The 6,488-nt window shown below is 44.9% G+C and overlaps 1 protein-coding gene across 1 annotated transcript in view; it reads right to left on the bottom strand.

The window, feature by feature from the left end:
- Positions 1-940: 940 nt before the first annotated feature.
- Positions 941-6,488, bottom strand: part of SLC28A1 (solute carrier family 28 member 1) — a 63,758-nt gene continuing 58,210 nt past the window's right edge. The window contains 1 exon segment of the mRNA XM_082388454.1: positions 941-4,868. The gene's annotated coding sequence lies outside the window, so the exon portion shown is untranslated.

Raw genomic sequence — 6,488 nt, 5'->3', positions numbered from 1 at the left:
GCTGTAGCATTCTGGGTGCCAGTCGGGATCTGTCAGTTATTACCTATCTTACTTACAGATGAAAAATGAGTCCCATTTTGGGAATTCCCTGCTGGTCCAGTGGTTAGGACTCAGTGCTTTCACTGCCAGGCCGGGTTTAATCCCTCGTTGGGGAACTAAGATGCCCGCAAGCCACGAGGTGTGGCCAAGAAAAAAAAAAAGAAAAATGAGCCCCATCTTGAAAAGACATGGAAGGTGACTGGAGAGAAGTCAGATGGCAGCATAAACTTGTATGAGAATTTGAAATCTCTTCCAAACAGTCCTTGTGAGTTTACCTCTTCCTTGTTCTTTTAAGCTCTATACACAATTTGTAACACTTGGCGGGCAGGAAGGGAGCTGGTTGAGGAGTGGGGAGGAATGCCCTTCTTCTAGCTCCATCCTGCTGTTCTCCAAGAGGAGGGAACGCAGGTCTATTTGGTTTGAGTCTACCTTATGGATCAGGCCACGTTTACTAGTGGGCTAGGTCACTGTACATTCACAGGTTCTGTACAGCTGATTGGCCTCTTTGCCACTGCCTGCTTCCCGAAGCCTGAGGCGCAGAGTTGGTATGACCCTACCATGACCCTTTCTTTCTCTTTCTTTCTTTCTTTCTTTCTCTCTTCCTTCCTTCCCTCCCTCCCTCCTTCCTTCCTTCTTTCCTTCCTTTCTTTCCTTTCTTTCTTTCTTTCTTTCTTTCTTTCTTCCTTCCTTCCTTTCTTTCTTTCCTTTCTCTCTTTCTCTCTTCCTTCCATCCTTCCTTCCTTCCTTTCTTCTTTCCTTCCTTCCTTCTTTCTTCCTTTCTTCCCTTCTTTCTTTCTCTCTTCCTTCCCTCCCTCCTTCCTTCCTTCCTTTCTTTCTTTCTTTCTTTCTTTCTTTCTTTCTTTCTTCCTTCCTTCTTTCTTTCCTTCCTTTCTTTCCTTTCTCTCTTTCTCTTTCTTTCTTCCTTCCTTCCTTCCTCCTTCCCTCCCTCCCTTCTTCCTTCCTTTCTTCCTTCCTTCCTTCCTTCCTTCCTTCCTTCCTTTCTTTCTTTCTTTCTTTCTTCTCTCTCTCTCTCTCCCTCTCCCTCTCCCTCTCCCTCTCCCTCTCTCTCTCTCCCTCTCATGCTCTCCTGTCATGAAGCTGAATTGGAAAACTTTACAGTTTGGCCACATGGCTCTCTCTCCATTTCCTCTCACATGTGTATCAGGACTCTCTCTTTCTTCTTTTCTCTCTTTCTTCTTTTAAGTCTTGGTGGCCAGTGAGTGTTATATTTCAGACTTGGACTTTATTGGAGGGAGTGGTCATTTTTCAGGCTCCAGTGGACTGCACCCGCCCCACACTGCCAGAGAACCAGCCAGGGTTGATGGCTGGTTCTCATTCGTTGTTTCCCATTTGTTCATCAAGAACCCCACAGAGCAGCAAACCTGCTCTTTCTACCTGCCTGTCTTGCTCTTCTTGTCCACTGGCAGGGTGTGTGTGACAGAGATCCCAAATAATATGTACAAGATAGATAGACATTCTTCTTCACTCACATAAAGTCTGCATTGTCATGGCAGCATTGCTCTACAAAGACCTCTGGGGCTCAAGCTCCTTCTAACTTGTGAGTGCCCTGTCCCTAGAGTGTTGCCTTTGTCTTCATTGCCTAAGTGGGCTCACCTTCCCATCTGTGCTCCAACTGGCATGGAGCAAAATTATGAAATGTACCAGGGACATGGAGGAGGAGTCCCTGCATCTAAGGCAGTGGTCAGCAAACTACAGACTGCACGTTGGCCATGCTTCTGAAAACCCAGTTTTATTGGAACATAGCCACTCTCATTTGTTTAATATTGTCTAATGACTGCTTTCAAACTACAAGGGCAGAGTTGAGTAGTTGCAAAAGATATAATATGGGCCAAAATATTTACTATCTGGCCCTTTAAGAAAAATTTTGCTGGCCCCTTCTCAAAGGGCATGATCTGGAAGCTGCCTGCTTGACTTCTCACACTCCATTGATTAGACCTTAGTCACATGGCCACACCTAGCTGCAAGGAAGACTGAGAAATGTAGTCTTTAAGGTAGGCCACTGGCTCAGTTAGATATGTAGTTATAACTAAAGGGAAAAAGGGGAGACAGACTATTGGAGGACAACCAACTATCTTTCCTACGCTGGGTCATGTGTCCTTCAGTCAGATTTTGGTGCCTGTTATATTGAAATTCAATTCTTGTAAGCCAGGTTCCTGATATTCACTTATAACCGTGCTGATTTCTTCTGTCATCTCTGCCTTCCCTTCCTCATTGGGATATTTTACTAGAGCAGAACTAGAGTTCCATTCTGACTTTCCACTCAGAGTCTTCTTCTTGAATGCCTGTACTTTCAAGTGTGGAATAAGTGCCTGGCTATGTCAGCCTCTCCTTCACTTCCACTCACAAAGTCCCTGTTGGCACGGTTACTCCCACTTCACCATTCCACGTCTTTGTCAGAACTTGGTCCAAAGCAGCAATTCCCCTCCACGTCTGGAATGGAAATCACTTCCCAGGCAAGTTAGGAACTTGTTGTACCCTTGATGGTGGGTAAGTAGGAGTCCTAATAGATGTCCCAGTAGATGAGGTCTCATCCACACCATTCTTATCCTATCTCTGGTCCCCTTTGTGATCTAGGCCAGGACTTTCTTCCATTCTCTGCATCCACGACAACTCCTCCTGGTGTTTCACTCTCAACACGCAAGCCCTCAGCTTTGAGGATTTCTAAAGCAGGCATGTAACTTCTTTTTTTTTTTTTTTTTTAATTAATTATTTATTTATTTATTTTTGGCTGTGTTGGGTCTTCATTTCTGTGTGAGAGCTTTCTCCAGTTGCAGCAAGCGGGGGCCACTCTTCATTGCGGTGCGCGGGCCTCTCACTATCGTGGCCTCTCTTGTTGTGGAGCACAGGCTCCAGATGCGCAGGCTCAGTAGTTGTGGCTCACGGGCCCAGTTGCTCTGCGGCATGTGGGATCTTCCCAGACCAGGGCTCGAACCCGTGTCCCCTGCATCGGCAGGCAGATTCTCAACCACTGCGCCACCAGGGAAGCCCCAGGCATGTAACTTCTTTTTTTTTATTATTTTTTTTTTTTAAAGATTTTTTTTTTTTAATTTTTTATTTATTTATTTATTTATTTATTCATTTATGGCTGTGTTGGGTCTTCGTTTCTGTGTGAGGGCTCTCTCTAGTTGCGGCAAGTGGGGGCCACTCTTCATCGCGGTGCACGGGCCTCTCACTATCGTGGCCTCTCCCGCTGCGGAGCACAGGCGCATGTAACTTCTTAAAACACTCTTCCTTCCTAATAGATCTGCCTCTTTTAAATACCTCCCCAAGGCTATATCCAGTCTTTAGTCCTAACACACCATCTTGGTTACACCCATGAGATCATATTTACCACCCTGTGTTCTGGCTTCAACCTTGGATTTGCTCATGACTCATGAACTGTCTGTATATGAGTACAGAACAACTACGGATCAGATCTGGGGCAATTTTTGAAACTATTATATGCTATGTGAGTAACAACTAAAAGAACTCAGGGTTCCCAGCTCACAGAAAGGAAGACTGGATGGTTGCCATCTTCTAACAGTTGAAGGGGCTGTCTTGTGGAAGAGGGAGTACAACATTTCCACAAGGTTTCTATAAAATTTGACTATTTTTTAAATGCTGTTTTATTTTATTATTGTTTTGTTTTTGTTTGTTTGGTTTTTGGCCACGCCACATGGCATTCGGGATCTTAATTTCCTGGCCAAGGATCGAACCCATGCCCCCTGCAGTGGAAGCACGGAGTCTTAACCACTGGACTGACAGGGAAGTCCCAAAATTTGACTTTTTAAAACCAATGAGTGGGCTTCCCTGGTGGCACAGTGGTTAAGAATCCACCTGCCAATGCAGGGGACACAGGTTCGAGCCCTGGTCCGGGAAGATCCCATATGCCGTGGAGCAACTAAGCCCATGCACCACAACTACTGAGCCTGAGCTCTAGAGCCCACGAGCCACAACTACTGAGCCCACGTGCCACAACTACTGAAGCCCACGTGCCTAGAGACCATGCTCTGCAACAAGAGAAGCCACGACAATGAGAGGTCCACGCACCACAACGAAGAGTAGCCCCTACTCGCCGCAACTGGAGAAAGCCCGCACACAGCAATGAAGACCCAACACAGCCAAAAATAAAAACAAATAAATTTATAAAAATAAATAAATAAATAAAACCAATGAGCAAGTATTACTTTGGTAAAAAAAAAAAAAAAAAAAGACACACACACGAGATTGGACTTGTTCTGAGTATCCCAGAATGGGATCAAAAGCAAACCCTTTTTGATGCAAAATCAAAAAGAACCTTCTAAGAAGTGGAGCTGTCCAATATGAAATGGGTTGCACAGAGAGGTAATGAGATTCTTGTTTGGATGGTATTCAAGCAAATGATGATGACCACTTGATTCCAAGCAGAATGGGGAGTTTGACAATGTGGCTCTCCTAGGCAGCATCCTCTTGATTGCAGAGTAATAAGAACCTTCTCACATTAGCTCAGGTTAGAGGGGATTCTGGAAAGAATTCAGCTCTCATTGAATCAGAGGAAAAGTTGAGCAACTAGGCTGTAGGAAGGGTGGGAATGAGATCAGCTCCAAGCCAGGCCCACTGTGGTGACTCAGCTTTCAGCTCTGTTTCTTTTTCTTTTTCTTTTTTTTTTTCAGTTTGAACTCTTTCCCAAGAATCTGAAAGACCATTGGCAAGACTGTAGCTTTGCTTCTCCTGAGTCAGGTATTCAGTACTTGTTCAATCAACGATGGTCATGGGGGTGGAGTCTTGTGATTCAAACATAAAAGCATGATGACAGGGCTTCCCTGGTGGCGCAGTGGTTAAGAATCTGCCTGCCAATGCAGGGAACACGGGTTTGAGCCCTGGTCTGGGAAGATCCCACATGCCGCGGAGCAACTAAGCCTGTGCGCCACAACTACTGAGCCTGCACTCTAGAGCCCGTGAGCCACAACTACTGAGCCCACGTGCCACAACTACTGAAGCCTGGGCGCCTACAGCCCGTGCTCCACAACAAGAGAAGCCACCACAGTGAGAAGCCCGCGCACCGCAACGAAGAGTTAGCCCCCGCTCACCGCAACTAGAGAAAGCCCGCGTGCAGCAACAAAGACCCAGTGCAGCCAAAAAATAAATAAATAAATAAATAATAAAATTTAAAAAAAAAAAGCATGATGACAGAGATCATCCATGCAGTGGGTATAAAAATTCTCAGAAAAGTTGGGAGGGGCAGACACCCTCAAAATGATATATAGGGTCCTGTCCAAACTCAGGGCTCACTAATTCTGAGTCAAAAGTAATTTCAAGCAGATGATGTGCTTCATGGGGTTGTAAAGAGGCCAGGACTAATTCATATTCAGCTGAAGGCACATGACTGAAATAAAGTGAGGGGTCGGGAGAGATGAGATCAGCGCCGTGGGAAGAATCGGTGGAAAGGGAGTAAATATGGCTCATTGATCAACTCACAGACTTGGTGGGTTGCCTACCGGGACGGGCATTGTCTAGGACAGAGCTACCCACAGGGTGACTTACAAGTTACACAGCACCTGTGTCAAGGCAGGGTTTTTTCCCCATGCAGTTTTTAAAATATACTTGTAAATTTTAGAATAGTTTTAGATTTACAGAAGGGCTGCATAAATAATACAGAGTTCCTACAGATCCCTCACCCAGTTACTATGGTATATTGTCACAACTAACGGACTTCTATTAATATGTTTTTAACTACACTCCATACTATATTTGGATTTCATTAGTTTTTCCCTAATGTCATTTTTCCATTCCAGGATCACATCCAAGATACCTGTATTCATTTCTTAAGGCTTCTGGAACAAATTACCACAAATTTGGTGGCTTAAAACAACAGAAATGTATTCTCTCTGGAGTTCTGGAGGCCAGAAGTCCTAAGTGTGTAGGCCACACTCCCTCTAAGGGCTCCAAGGGAGAAGCTTCCTGCCTCTTCCAGCTTCTGGTGGCCCCAGGTGCTCCTTGGCTTGTCACCATGGGGTGGGCTATATCTTGGAGCTGATAATGCTGATCTCTGCCTCCATCTTTATATGGCCTTCTTTGTGCATCTCTGTGCCTGTGTGCCTCAAATTTCCCTCTCCTTTCTCTTATAAAGACACCCAGTCATTGAATTTAGGGCTCACACTAAATCTAGGATAATCTCATCTTGAGATCCTTAACCTAATTACATCTGTAAAATCCTATTGCCAACTAAGGTTACATTCACAGGTACTGGGGGCTGGCACTTGGACATAGCTTTTTTTTTTTTTTTAACATCTTTATTGGAGTATAATTGCTTTACAATGGTGTGTTAGTTTCTGCTTTATAACAAAGTGAATCAGCTATACATATACCTATATCCCCATATCTCCTCCCTCTTGCATCTCCCTCCCACCCTCCCTATCCCACGTCTCTAGGTGGTCACAAAGCACTGAGCTGATCTCCCTGTGCTATGC

Source organism: Balaenoptera borealis (assembly GCF_965194805.1).
Source record: "Balaenoptera borealis genome assembly, chromosome: 3".
Classification (NCBI taxonomy): Eukaryota; Metazoa; Chordata; class Mammalia; order Artiodactyla; family Balaenopteridae; genus Balaenoptera; species Balaenoptera borealis.
The sequence above is the reverse complement of the archived record's forward strand: the minus strand, read 5'-3'. Positions and strand labels throughout refer to the sequence as shown.